Source organism: Lissotriton vulgaris, chromosome 1_1 (assembly GCF_964263255.1).
Source record: "Lissotriton vulgaris chromosome 1_1, aLisVul1.2, whole genome shotgun sequence".
Classification (NCBI taxonomy): Eukaryota; Metazoa; Chordata; class Amphibia; order Caudata; family Salamandridae; genus Lissotriton; species Lissotriton vulgaris.
The window spans coordinates 230,141,717-230,157,768 of record NC_141685.1 but is presented as its reverse complement, the minus strand read 5'-3'; the positions used below and the strand labels follow the sequence as shown (position 1 = coordinate 230,157,768).

The 16,052-nt window shown below is 35.9% G+C and overlaps 4 non-coding genes across 4 annotated transcripts; all 4 read right to left on the bottom strand.

Annotated features, from left to right (window-relative positions):
• Nucleotides 1-1,314: 1,314 nt before the first annotated feature.
• On the bottom strand, nucleotides 1,315-1,386 carry TRNAD-GUC (transfer RNA aspartic acid (anticodon GUC)). Its single transcript has one exon. It is a non-coding gene; the product is annotated as a tRNA-Asp (tRNA).
• Nucleotides 1,387-4,864: 3,478 nt separating this feature from the next.
• TRNAD-GUC (transfer RNA aspartic acid (anticodon GUC)) lies at nucleotides 4,865-4,936 on the bottom strand. Its single transcript has one exon. It is a non-coding gene; the product is annotated as a tRNA-Asp (tRNA).
• Nucleotides 4,937-12,651: 7,715 nt separating this feature from the next.
• TRNAD-GUC (transfer RNA aspartic acid (anticodon GUC)) lies at nucleotides 12,652-12,723 on the bottom strand. The gene has a single exon. It is a non-coding gene; the product is annotated as a tRNA-Asp (tRNA).
• A 1,317-nt stretch (nucleotides 12,724-14,040) lies between these two features.
• On the bottom strand, nucleotides 14,041-14,112 carry TRNAD-GUC (transfer RNA aspartic acid (anticodon GUC)). The gene has a single exon. It is a non-coding gene; the product is annotated as a tRNA-Asp (tRNA).
• Between the last annotated feature and the right edge of the window lie 1,940 nt (nucleotides 14,113-16,052).

The following is a 16,052-nucleotide window of genomic DNA, read 5'->3' as shown; positions in this document are numbered from 1 at the left end:
GGCAGAATTGCTGCTTTTGGTTAGGACAAGTAATCTTTTTTCCTAAATTATTACAATACAGAAATTCCTAGCCAAAAACAATCAGTTTTAGGAAGAAATTATATTCATTGAAATAAATATCTATCGATCTTTCTATCTAGCTATCTTTCTATTCATCAATATATATATATATATATATATATATATATATATATATATATATATATATATATATATATATATATATATATATATATATATATATATATATATAATCAGCTCACTTTACCATTTACAGCTTAAAACTATTAGCCACCACGGGTCACTACTAACCAAAAGCAGTCATTCTCCTTGTAAATCGTGCCAATCGAGTGGAACAGCAGCCTAGGATTCACCACTGCTTCATCTCATTTTCCAACAGATTGTAGACGTAAATTGGTTTTGATGGTACGCCTGTGCATGCTGAAATATTCAGAGCATATTCTGAATTTCAGTTAACACATCAGTAAGCATTTTGGCCATCAGTGAATTCAACCTTTTTTCTCAATCGGAATAGGCAAGGATAATGACAGATATATTTTACAATGTTAGAAAGTACATCATTTTATTTAATTGTGTGAATAAAAGGAATCGCCTCCCCGTCGGGGAATTGAACCCCGGTCTCCCGCGTGACAGGCAGGGATACTGACCACTATACTAACAAGGACTTATTGGCTTCAGTTAAACAGTGCTCACCTCCCTGGGGTTAAGGCATGCCCTCGATCAATTCTCAGTATTGTAATAGGCAGAATTGCTGCTTTTGGTTAGGACAAGTAATCTTTTTTCCTAAATTATTACAATACAGGAATTCCTAGCCAAAAACAATTAGTTTTATGAAGAAATTATTTCATTGAAATAAATATCTATCGATCTGTCTATCTAGCTATCTTTCTATTCATCAATATATATATTTATATATATATATATATATATATAATCAGCTCACTTTACCATTTGCAGCTTATAACTATTAGCCACCAGGGGTCACTACTAACCAAAAGCAGTCATTCTACTTGTAAATCGTGCCAATCGAGTGGAACAGCAGCCTAGGATTCACCACTGCTTCATCTCATTTTCCAACAGATTGTAGACGTAAATTGGTTTTGATGGTACGCCTGTGCATGCTGAAATATTCAGAGCATATTCTGAATTTCAGTTAACACATCAGTAAGCATTTTGGCCATCAGTGAATTCAACCTTTTTTCTCAATCGGAATAGGCAAGGATAATGACAGATATATTTTACAATGTTAGAAAGTACATCATTTTATTTAAATGTGTGAATAAAAGGAATCGCCTCCCCGTCGGGGAATTGAACCCCGGTCTCCCGCGTGACAGGCGGGGATACTGACCACTATACTAACGAGGACTTATTGGCTTCAGTTAAACAGTGCTCACCTCCCTGGGGTTAAGGCATGCCCTCGATCAATTCTCAGTATTGTAATAGGCAGAATTGCTGCTTTTGGTTAGGACAAGTAATCTTTTTTCCTAAATTATTACAATACAGAAATTCCTAGCCAAAAACAATTAGTTTTATGAAGAAATTATTTCATTGAAATAAATATCTATCGATCTGTCTATCTAGCTATCTTTCTATTCATCAATATAAATATTTATATATATATATATATATAATCAGCTCACTTTACCATTTGCAGCTTATAACTATTAGCCACCAGGGGTCACTACTAACCAAAAGCAGTCATTCTCCTTGTAAATCGTGCCAATCGAGTGGAACAGCAGCCTAGGATTCACAACTGCTTCATCTCATTTTCCAACAGATTGTAGACGTAAATTGGTTTTGATGGTACGCCTGTGCATGCTGAAATATTCAGATCATATTCTGAATTTCAGTTAACACATCAGTAAGCATTTTGGCCATCAGTGAATTCAACCTTTTTTCTCAATCGGAATAGGCAAGGATAATGACAGATATATTTTACAATGTTAGAAAGTACATCATTTTATTTAATTGTGTGAATAAAAGGAATCGCCTCCCCGTCGGGGAATTGAACCCCGGTCTCCCGCGTGACAGGCAGGGATACTGACCACTATACTAACAAGGACTTATTGGCTTCAGTTAAACAGTGCTCACCTCCCTGGGGTTAAGGCATGCCCTCGATCAATTCTCAGTATTGTAATAGGCAGAATTGCTGCTTTTGGTTAGGACAAGTAATCTTTTTTCCTAAATTATTACAATACAGAAATTCCTAGCCAAAAACAATCAGTTTTATGAAGAAATTATTTCATTGAAATAAATATCTATCGATCTGTCTATCTAGCTATCTTTCTATTCATCAATATATATATATATATATATATATATATATAATCAGCTCACTTTACCATTTGCAGCTTATAACTATTAGCCACCACGGGTCACTACTAACCAAAAGCACTCATTCTCCTTGTAAATCGTGCCAATCGAGTGGAACAGCAGCCTAGGATTCACAACTGCTTCATCTCATTTTCCAACAGATTGTAGACGTAAATTGGTTTTGATGGTACGCCTGTGCATGCTGAAATATTCAGATCATATTCTGAATTTCAGTTAACACATCAGTAAGCATTTTGGCCATCAGTGAATTCAACCTTTTTTCTCAATCGGAATAGGCAAGGATAATGACAGATATACTTTACAATGTTAGAAAGTACATCATTTTATTTAATTGTGTGAATAAAAGGAAACGCCTCCCCGTCGGGGAATTGAACCCCGGTCTCTGGCGTGACAGGCGGGGATATTGACCACTATACTAACGAGGACTTATTGGCTTCAGTTAAACAGTGCTCACCTCCCTGGGGTTAAGGCATGCCCTCGATCAATTCTCAGTATTGTAATAGGCAGAATTGCTGCTTTTGGTTAGGACAAGTAATCTTTTTTCCTAAATTATTACAATACAGAAATTCCTAGCCAAAAACAATCAGTTTTATGAAGAAATTATTTCATTGAAATAAATATCTATCGATCTGTCTATCTAGCTATCTTTCTATTCATCAATATATATATATATATATATATATATAATCAGCTCACTTTACCATTTGCAGCTTATAACTATTAGCCACCACGGGTCACTACTAACCAAAAGCACTCATTCTCCTTGTAAATCGTGCCAATCGAGTGGAACAGCAGCCTAGGATTCACAACTGCTTCATCTCATTTTCCAACAGATTGTAGACGTAAATTGGTTTTGATGGTACGCCTGTGCATGCTGAAATATTCAGATCATATTCTGAATTTCAGTTAACACATCAGTAAGCATTTTGGCCATCAGTGAATTCAACCTTTTTTCTCAATCGGAATAGGCAAGGATAATGACAGATATATTTTACAATGTTAGAAAGTACATCATTTTATTTAATTGTGTGAATAAAAGGAAACGCCTCCCCGTCGGGGAATTGAACCCCGGTCTCTGGCGTGACAGGCAGGGATATTGACCACTATACTAACGAGGACTTATTGGCTTAAGTTAAACAGTGCTCACCTCCCTGGGGTTAAGGCATGCCCTCGATCAATTCTCAGTATTGTAATAGGCAGAATTGCTGCTTTTGGTTAGGACAAGTAATCTTTTTTCCTAAATTATTACAATACAGAAATTCCTAGCCAAAAACAATCAGTTTTAGGAAGAAATTATATTCATTGAAATAAATATCTATCGATCTTTCTATCTAGCTATCTTTCTATTCATCAATATATATATATATATATATATATATATATATATATATATATATATATATATATATATATATATATATATATATATATATATATATATATATATAATCAGCTCACTTTACCATTTACAGCTTAAAACTATTAGCCACCACGGGTCACTACTAACCAAAAGCAGTCATTCTCCTTGTAAATCGTGCCAATCGAGTGGAACAGCAGCCTAGGATTCACCACTGCTTCATCTCATTTTCCAACAGATTGTAGACGTAAATTGGTTTTGATGGTACGCCTGTGCATGCTGAAATATTCAGAGCATATTCTGAATTTCAGTTAACACATCAGTAAGCATTTTGGCCATCAGTGAATTCAACCTTTTTTCTCAATCGGAATAGGCAAGGATAATGACAGATATATTTTACAATGTTAGAAAGTACATCATTTTATTTAATTGTGTGAATAAAAGGAATCGCCTCCCCGTCGGGGAATTGAACCCCGGTCTCCCGCGTGACAGGCAGGGATACTGACCACTATACTAACAAGGACTTATTGGCTTCAGTTAAACAGTGCTCACCTCCCTGGGGTTAAGGCATGCCCTCGATCAATTCTCAGTATTGTAATAGGCAGAATTGCTGCTTTTGGTTAGGACAAGTAATCTTTTTTCCTAAATTATTACAATACAGGAATTCCTAGCCAAAAACAATTAGTTTTATGAAGAAATTATTTCATTGAAATAAATATCTATCGATCTGTCTATCTAGCTATCTTTCTATTCATCAATATATATATTTATATATATATATATATATATATAATCAGCTCACTTTACCATTTGCAGCTTATAACTATTAGCCACCAGGGGTCACTACTAACCAAAAGCAGTCATTCTACTTGTAAATCGTGCCAATCGAGTGGAACAGCAGCCTAGGATTCACCACTGCTTCATCTCATTTTCCAACAGATTGTAGACGTAAATTGGTTTTGATGGTACGCCTGTGCATGCTGAAATATTCAGAGCATATTCTGAATTTCAGTTAACACATCAGTAAGCATTTTGGCCATCAGTGAATTCAACCTTTTTTCTCAATCGGAATAGGCAAGGATAATGACAGATATATTTTACAATGTTAGAAAGTACATCATTTTATTTAAATGTGTGAATAAAAGGAATCGCCTCCCCGTCGGGGAATTGAACCCCGGTCTCCCGCGTGACAGGCGGGGATACTGACCACTATACTAACGAGGACTTATTGGCTTCAGTTAAACAGTGCTCACCTCCCTGGGGTTAAGGCATGCCCTCGATCAATTCTCAGTATTGTAATAGGCAGAATTGCTGCTTTTGGTTAGGACAAGTAATCTTTTTTCCTAAATTATTACAATACAGAAATTCCTAGCCAAAAACAATTAGTTTTATGAAGAAATTATTTCATTGAAATAAATATCTATCGATCTGTCTATCTAGCTATCTTTCTATTCATCAATATAAATATTTATATATATATATATATATAATCAGCTCACTTTACCATTTGCAGCTTATAACTATTAGCCACCAGGGGTCACTACTAACCAAAAGCAGTCATTCTCCTTGTAAATCGTGCCAATCGAGTGGAACAGCAGCCTAGGATTCACAACTGCTTCATCTCATTTTCCAACAGATTGTAGACGTAAATTGGTTTTGATGGTACGCCTGTGCATGCTGAAATATTCAGATCATATTCTGAATTTCAGTTAACACATCAGTAAGCATTTTGGCCATCAGTGAATTCAACCTTTTTTCTCAATCGGAATAGGCAAGGATAATGACAGATATATTTTACAATGTTAGAAAGTACATCATTTTATTTAATTGTGTGAATAAAAGGAATCGCCTCCCCGTCGGGGAATTGAACCCCGGTCTCTGGCGTGACAGGCGGGGATACTGACCACTATACTACCGAGGACTTATTGGCTTCAGTTAAACAGTGCTCACCTCCCTGGGGTTAAGGCATGCCCTCGATCAATTCTCAGTATTGTAATAGGCAGAATTGCTGCTTTTGGTTAGGACAAGTAATCTTTTTTCCTAAATTATTACAATACAGAAATTCCTAGCCAAAAACAATCAGTTTTATGAAGAAATTATATTCATTGAAATAAATATCTATCGATCTTTCTATCTAGCTATCTTTCTATTCATCAATATATATATTTATATATATATATATATATATATATATATATATATAATCAGCTCACTTTACCATTTGCAGCTTATAACTATTAGCCACCAGGGGTCACTACTAACCAAAAGCAGTCATTCTACTTGTAAATCGTGCCAATCGAGTGGAACAGCAGCCTAGGATTCACGACTGCTTCATCTCATTTTCCAACAGATTGTAGACGTAAATTGGTTTTGATGGTACGCCTGTGCATGCTGAAATATTCAGATCATATTCTGAATTTCAGTTAACACATCAGTAAGCATTTTGGCCATCAGTGAATTCAACCTTTTTTCTCAATCGGAATAGGCAAGGATAATGACAGATATATTTTACAATGTTAGAAAGTACATCATTTTATTTAATTGTGTGAATAAAAGGAATCGCCTCCCCGTCGGGGAATTGAACCCCGGTCTCTGGCGTGACAGGCGGGGATACTGACCACTATACTAACGAGGACTTATTGGCTTCAGTTAAACAGTGCTCACCTCCCTGGGGTTAAGGCATGCCCTCGATCAATTCTCAGTATTGTAATAGGCAGAATTGCTGCTTTTGGTTAGGACAAGTAATCTTTTTTCCTAAATTATTACAATACAGAAATTCCTAGCCAAAAACAATTAGTTTTATGAAGAAATTATTTCATTGAAATAAATATCTATCGATCTGTCTATCTAGCTATCTTTCTATTCATCAATATATATATTTATATATATATATATATATAATCAGCTCACTTTACCATTTGCAGCTTATAACTATTAGCCACCAGGGGTCACTACTAACCAAAAGCAGTCATTCTACTTGTAAATCGTGCCAATCGAGTGGAACAGCAGCCTAGGATTCACCACTGCTTCATCTCATTTTCCAACAGATTGTAGACGTAAATTGGTTTTGATGGTACGCCTGTGCATGCTGAAATATTCAGAGCATATTCTGAATTTCAGTTAACACATCAGTAAGCATTTTGGCCATCAGTGAATTCAACCTTTTTTCTCAATCGGAATAGGCAAGGATAATGACAGATATATTTTACAATGTTAGAAAGTACATCATTTTATTTAATTGTGTGAATAAAAGGAATCGCCTCCCCGTCGGGGAATTGAACACCGGTCTCCCGCGTGACAGGCGGGGATACTAACCACTATACTAACGAGGACTTATTGGCTTCAGTTAAACAGTGCTCACCTCCCTGGGGTTAAGGCATGCCCTCGATCAATTCTCAGTATTGTAATAGGCAGAATTGCTGCTTTTGGTTAGGACAAGTAATCTTTTTTCCTAAATTATTACAATACAGAAATTCCTAGCCAAAAACAATCAGTTTTATGAAGAAATTATTTCATTGAAATAAATATCTATCGATCTGTCTATCTAGCTATCTTTCTATTCATCAATATATATATATATATATATATTTATATAATCAGCTCACTTTACCATTTGCAGCTTATAACTATTAGCCACCACGGGTCACTACTAATCAAAAGCACTCATTCTCCTTGTAAATCGTGCCAATCGAGTGGAACAGCAGCCTAGGATTCACAACTGCTTCATCTCATTTTCCAACAGATTGTAGACGTAAATTGGTTTTGATGGTACGCCTGTGCATGCTGAAATATTCAGATCATATTCTGAATTTCAGTTAACACATCAGTAAGCATTTTGGCCATCAGTGAATTCAACCTTTTTTCTCAATCGGAATAGGCAAGGATAATGACAGATATATTTTACAATGTTAGAAAGTACATCATTTTATTTAATTGTGTGAATAAAAGGAATCGCCTCCCCGTCAGGGAATTGAACCCCGGTCTCTGGCATGACAGGCGGGGATATTGACCACTATACTAACGAGGACTTATTGGCTTAAGTTAAACAGTGCTCACCTCCCTGGGGTTAAGGCATGCCCTCGATCAATTCTCAGTATTGTAATAGGCAGAATTGCTGCTTTTGGTTAGGACAAGTAATCTTTTTTCCTAAATTATTACAATACAGAAATTCCTAGCCAAAAACAATCAGTTTTAGGAAGAAATTATATTCATTGAAATAAATATCTATCGATCTTTCTATCTAGCTATCTTTCTATTCATCAATATATATATATATATATATATATATATATATATATATATATATATATATATATATATATATATATATAATCAGCTCACTTTACCATTTACAGCTTAAAACTATTAGCCACCACGGGTCACTACTAACCAAAAGCAGTCATTCTCCTTGTAAATCGTGCCAATCGAGTGGAACAGCAGCCTAGGATTCACGACTGCTTCATCTCATTTTCCAACAGATTGTAGACGTAAATTGGTTTTGATGGTACGCCTGTGCATGCTGAAATATTCAGAGCATATTCTGAATTTCAGTTAACACATCAGTAAGCATTTTGGCCATCAGTGAATTCAACCTTTTTTCTCAATCGGAATAGGCAAGGATAATGACAGATATATTTTACAATGTTAGAAAGTACATCATTTTATTTAATTGTGTGAATAAAAGGAATCGCCTCACCGTCGGGGAATTGAACCCCGGTCTCCCGCGTGACAGGCGGGGATACTGACCACTATACTAACGAGGACTTATTGGCTTCAGTTAAACAGTGCTCACCTCCCTGGGGTTAAGGCATGCCCTCGATCAATTCTCAGTATTGTAATAGGCAGAATTGCTGCTTTTGGTTAGGACAAGTAATCTTTTTTCCTAAATTATTACAATACAGAAATTCCTAGCCAAAAACAATCAGTTTTATGAAGAAATTATTTCATTGAAATAAATATCTATCGATCTGTCTATCTAGCTATCTTTCTATTCATCAATATATATATATATATATATATTTATATAATCAGCTCACTTTACCATTTACAGCTTAAAACTATTAGCCACCACGGGTCACTACTAACCAAAAGCAGTCATTCTCCTTGTAAATCGTGCCAATCGAGTGGAACAGCAGCCTAGGATTCACGACTGCTTCATCTCATTTTCCAACAGATTGTAGACGTAAATTGGTTTTGATGGTACGCCTGTGCATGCTGAAATATTCAGAGCATATTCTGAATTTCAGTTAACACATCAGTAAGCATTTTGGCCATCAGTGAATTCAACCTTTTTTCTCAATCGGAATAGGCAAGGATAATGACAGATATATTTTACAATGTTAGAAAGTACATCATTTTATTTAATTGTGTGAATAAAAGGAATCGCCTCCCCGTCGGGGAATTGAACCCCGGTCTCCCGCATGACAGGCGGGGATACTGACCACTATACTAACGAGGACTTATTGGCTTCAGTTAAACAGTGCTCACCTCCCTGGGGTTAAGGCATGCCCTCGATCAATTCTCAGTATTGTAATAGGCAGAATTGCTGCTTTTGGTTAGGACAAGTAATCTTTTTTCCTAAATTATTACAATACAGAAATTCCTAGCCAAAAACAATCAGTTTTATGAAGAAATTATTTCATTGAAATAAATATCTATCGATCTGTCTATCTAGCTATCTTTCTATTCATCAATATATATATATATATATATATATATATAATCAGCTCACTTTACCATTTGCAGCTTATAACTATTAGCCACCACGGGTCACTACTAACCAAAAGCACTCATTCTCCTTGTAAATCGTGCCAATCGAGTGGAACAGCAGCCTAGGATTCACAACTGCTTCATCTCATTTTCCAACAGATTGTAGACGTAAATTGGTTTTGATGGTACGCCTGTGCATGCTGAAATATTCAGATCATATTCTGAATTTCAGTTAACACATCAGTAAGCATTTTGGCCATCAGTGAATTCAACCTTTTTTCTCAATCGGAATAGGCAAGGATAATGACAGATATATTTTACAATGTTAGAAAGTACATCATTTTATTTAATTGTGTGAATAAAAGGAATCGCCTCCCCGTCGGGGAATTGAACCCCGGTCTCTGGCGTGACAGGCGGGGATATTGACCACTATACTAACGAGGACTTATTGGCTTAAGTTAAACAGTGCTCACCTCCCTGGGGTTAAGGCATGCCCTCGATCAATTCTCAGTATTGTAATAGGCAGAATTGCTGCTTTTGGTTAGGACAAGTAATCTTTTTTCCTAAATTATTACAATACAGAAATTCCTAGCCAAAAACAATCAGTTTTAGGAAGAAATTATATTCATTGAAATAAATATCTATCGATCTTTCTATCTAGCTATCTTTCTATTCATCAATATATATATATATATATATATATATATATATATATATATATATATATATATATATATATATATATATATATATAATCAGCTCACTTTACCATTTACAGCTTAAAACTATTAGCCACCACGGGTCACTACTAACCAAAAGCAGTCATTCTCCTTGTAAATCGTGCCAATCGAGTGGAACAGCAGCCTAGGATTCACCACTGCTTCATCTCATTTTCCAACAGATTGTAGACGTAAATTGGTTTTGATGGTACGCCTGTGCATGCTGAAATATTCAGAGCATATTCTGAATTTCAGTTAACACATCAGTAAGCATTTTGGCCATCAGTGAATTCAACCTTTTTTCTCAATCGGAATAGGCAAGGATAATGACAGATATATTTTACAATGTTAGAAAGTACATCATTTTATTTAATTGTGTGAATAAAAGGAATTGCCTCCCCGTCGGGGAATTGAACCCCGGTCTCCCGTGTGACAGGCAGGGATACTGACCACTATACTAACAAGGACTTATTGGCTTCAGTTAAACAGTGCTCACCTCCCTGGGGTTAAGGCATGCCCTCGATCAATTCTCAGTATTGTAATAGGCAGAATTGCTGCTTTTGGTTAGGACAAGTAATCTTTTTTCCTAAATTATTACAATACAGAAATTCCTAGCCAAAAACAATCAGTTTTATGAAGAAATTATTTCATTGAAATAAATATCTATCGATCTGTCTATCTAGCTATCTTTCTATTCATCAATATATATATATATATATATATATATAATCAGCTCACTTTACCATTTGCAGCTTATAACTATTAGCCACCACGGGTCACTACTAACCAAAAGCACTCATTCTCCTTGTAAATCGTGCCAATCGAGTGGAACAGCAGCCTAGGATTCACAACTGCTTCATCTCATTTTCCAACAGATTGTAGACGTAAATTGGTTTTGATGGTACGCCTGTGCATGCTGAAATATTCAGATCATATTCTGAATTTCAGTTAACACATCAGTAAGCATTTTGGCCATCAGTGAATTCAACCTTTTTTCTCAATCGGAATAGGCAAGGATAATGACAGATATATTTTACAATGTTAGAAAGTACATCATTTTATTTAATTGTGTGAATAAAAGGAATCGCCTCCCCGTCGGGGAATTGAACCCCGGTCTCTGGCGTGACAGGCGGGGATATTGACCACTATACTAACGAGGACCTATTGGCTTAAGTTAAACAGTGCTCACCTCCCTGGGGTTAAGGCATGCCCTCGATCAATTCTCAGTATTGTAATAGGCAGAATTGCTGCTTTTGGTTAGGACAAGTAATCTTTTTTCCTAAATTATTACAATACAGAAATTCCTAGCCAAAAACAATCAGTTTTAGGAAGAAATTATATTCATTGAAATAAATATCTATCGATCTTTCTATCTAGCTATCTTTCTATTCATCAATATATATATATATATATATATATATATATATATATATATATATATATATATATATAATCAGCTCACTTTACCATTTACAGCTTAAAACTATTAGCCACCACGGGTCACTACTAACCAAAAGCAGTCATTCTCCTTGTAAATCGTGCCAATCGAGTGGAACAGCAGCCTAGGATTCACCACTGCTTCATCTCATTTTCCAACAGATTGTAGACGTAAATTGGTTTTGATGGTACGCCTGTGCATGCTGAAATATTCAGAGCATATTCTGAATTTCAGTTAACACATCAGTAAGCATTTTGGCCATCAGTGAATTCAACCTTTTTTCTCAATCGGAATAGGCAAGGATAATGACAGATATATTTTACAATGTTAGAAAGTACATCATTTTATTTAATTGTGTGAATAAAAGGAATCGCCTCCCCGTCGGGGAATTGAACCCCGGTCTCCCGCGTGACAGGCAGGGATACTGACCACTATACTAACAAGGACTTATTGGCTTCAGTTAAACAGTGCTCACCTCCCTGGGGTTAAGGCATGCCCTCGATCAATTCTCAGTATTGTAATAGGCAGAATTGCTGCTTTTGGTTAGGACAAGTAATCTTTTTTCCTAAATTATTACAATACAGGAATTCCTAGCCAAAAACAATTAGTTTTATGAAGAAATTATTTCATTGAAATAAATATCTATCGATCTGTCTATCTAGCTATCTTTCTATTCATCAATATATATATTTATATATATATATATATATATAATCAGCTCACTTTACCATTTGCAGCTTATAACTATTAGCCACCAGGGGTCACTACTAACCAAAAGCAGTCATTCTACTTGTAAATCGTGCCAATCGAGTGGAACAGCAGCCTAGGATTCACCACTGCTTCATCTCATTTTCCAACAGATTGTAGACGTAAATTGGTTTTGATGGTACGCCTGTGCATGCTGAAATATTCAGAGCATATTCTGAATTTCAGTTAACACATCAGTAAGCATTTTGGCCATCAGTGAATTCAACCTTTTTTCTCAATCGGAATAGGCAAGGATAATGACAGATATATTTTACAATGTTAGAAAGTACATCATTTTATTTAATTGTGTGAATAAAAGGAATCGCCTCCCCGTCGGGGAATTGAACCCCGGTCTCCCGCGTGACAGGCGGGGATACTGACCACTATACTAACGAGGACTTATTGGCTTCAGTTAAACAGTGCTCACCTCCCTGGGGTTAAGGCATGCCCTCGATCAATTCTCAGTATTGTAATAGGCAGAATTGCTGCTTTTGGTTAGGACAAGTAATCTTTTTTCCTAAATTATTACAATACAGAAATTCCTAGCCAAAAACAATCAGTTTTATGAAGAAATTATTTCATTGAAATAAATATCTATCGATCTGTCTATCTAGCTATCTTTCTATTCATCAATATATATATATATATATATATATAATCAGCTCACTTTACCATTTGCAGCTTATAACTATTAGCCACCACGGGTCACTACTAACCAAAAGCACTCATTCTCCTTGTAAATCGTGCCAATCGAGTGGAACAGCAGCCTAGGATTCACAACTGCTTCATCTCATTTTCCAACAGATTGTAGACGTAAATTGGTTTTGATGGTACGCCTGTGCATGCTGAAATATTCAGATCATATTCTGAATTTCAGTTAACACATCAGTAAGCATTTTGGCCATCAGTGAATTCAACCTTTTTTCTCAATCGGAATAGGCAAGGATAATGACAGATATATTTTACAATGTTAGAAAGTACATCATTTTATTTAAATGTGTGAATAAAAGGAATCGCCTCCCCGTCGGGGAATTGAACCCCGGTCTCTGGCGTGACAGGCGGGGATATTGACCACTATACTAACGAGGACTTATTGGCTTAAGTTAAACAGTGCTCACCTCCCTGGGGTTAAGGCATGCCCTCGATCAATTCTCAGTATTGTAATAGGCAGAATTGCTGCTTTTGGTTAGGACAAGTAATCTTTTTTCCTAAATTATTACAATACAGAAATTCCTAGCCAAAAACAATCAGTTTTATGAAGAAATTATATTCATTGAAATAAATATCTATCGATCTTTCTATCTAGCTATCTTTCTATTCATCAATATATATATTTATATATATATATATATATAATCAGCTCACTTTACCATTTGCAGCTTATAACTATTAGCCACCAGGGGTAACTACTAACCAAATGCAGTCATTCTACTTGTAAATCGTGCCAATCGAGTGGAACAGCAGCCTAGGATTCACCACTGCTTCATCTCATTTTCCAACAGATTGTAGACGTAAATTGGTTTTGATGGTACGCCTGTGCATGCTGAAATATTCAGAGCATATTCTGATTTTCAGTTAACACATCAGTAAGCATTTTGGCCATCAGTGAATTCAACCTTTTTTCTCAATCGGAATAGGCAAGGATAATGACAGATATATTTTACAATGTTAGAAAGTACATCATTTTATTTAATTGTGTGAATAAAAGGAATCACCTCCCCGTCGGGGAATTGAACCCCGGTCTCCCGCGTGACAGGCGGGGATACTGACCACTATACTAACGAGGACTTATTGGCTTCAGTTAAACAGTGCTCACCTCCCTGGGGTTAAGGCATGCCCTCGATCAATTCTCAGTATTGTAATAGGCAGAATTGCTGCTTTTGGTTAGGACAAGTAATCTTTTTTCCTAAATTATTACAATACAGAAATTCCTAGCCAAAAACAATTAGTTTTATGAAGAAATTATTTCATTGAAATAAATATCTATCGATCTGTCTATCTAGCTATCTTTCTATTCATCAATATAAATATTTATATATATATATATATATAATCAGCTCACTTTACCATTTGCAGCTTATAACTATTAGCCACCAGGGGTCACTACTAACCAAAAGCAGTCATTCTCCTTGTAAATCGTGCCAATCGAGTGGAACAGCAGCCTAGGATTCACAACTGCTTCATCTCCTTTTCCAACAGATTGTAGACGTAAATTGGTTTTGATGGTACGCCTGTGCATGCTGAAATATTCAGATCATATTCTGAATTTCAGTTAACACATCAGTAAGCATTTTGGCCATCAGTGAATTCAACCTTTTTTCTCAATCGGAATAGGCAAGGATAATGACAGATATATTTTACAATGTTAGAAAGTACATCATTTTATTTAATTGTGTGAATAAAAGGAATCGCCTCCCCGTCGGGGAATTGAACCCCGGTCTCTGGCGTGACAGGCGGGGATACTGACCACTATACTACCGAGGACTTATTGGCTTCAGTTAAACAGTGCTCACCTCCCTGGGGTTAAGGCATGCCCTCGATCAATTCTCAGTATTGTAATAGGCAGAATTGCTGCTTTTGGTTAGGACAAGTAATCTTTTTTCCTAAATTATTACAATACAGAAATTCCTAGCCAAAAACAATCAGTTTTATGAAGAAATTATATTCATTGAAATAAATATCTATCGATCTTTCTATCTAGCTATCTTTCTATTCATCAATATATATATTTATATATATATATATATATAATCAGCTCACTTTACCATTTGCAGCTTATAACTATTAGCCACCAGGGGTCACTACTAACCAAAAGCAGTCATTCTACTTGTAAATTGTGCCAATCGAGTGGAACAGCAGCCTAGGATTCACCACTGCTTCATCTCATTTTCCAACAGATTGTAGACGTAAATTGGTTTTGATGGTACGCCTGTGCATGCTGAAATATTCAGAGCATATTCTGAATTTCAGTTAACACATCAGTAAGCATTTTGGCCATCAGTGAATTCAACCTTTTTTCTCAATCGGAATAGGCAAGGATAATGACAGATATATTTTACAATGTTAGAAAGTACATCATTTTATTTAATTGTGTGAATAAAAGGAATCGCCTCCCCGTCGGGGAATTGAACCCCGGACTCCCGCATGACAGGCGGGGATACTGACCACTATACTAACGAGGACTTATTGGCTTCAGTTAAACAGTGCTCACCTCCCTGGGGTTAAGGCATGCCCTCGATCAATTCTCAGTATTGTAATAGGCAGAATTGCTGCTTTTGGTTAGGACAAGTAATCTTTTTTCCTAAATTATTACAATACAGAAATTCCTAGCCAAAAACAATCAGTTTTATGAAGAAATTATTTCATTGAAATAAATATCTATCGATCTGTCTATCTAGCTATCTTTCTATTCATCAATATATATATATATATATATATATATAATCAGCTCACTTTACCATTTGCAGCTTATAACTATTAGCCACCACGGGTCACTACTAACCAAAAGCACTCATTCTCCTTGTAAATCGTGCCAATCGAGTGGAACAGCAGCCTAGGATTCACAACTGCTTCATCTCATTTTCCAACAGATTGTAGACGTAAATTGGTTTTGATGGTACGCCTGTGCATGCTGAAATATTCAGATCATATTCTGAATTTCAGTTAACACATCAGTAAGCATTTTGGCCATCAGTGAATTCAACCTTTTTTCTCAATCGGAATAGGC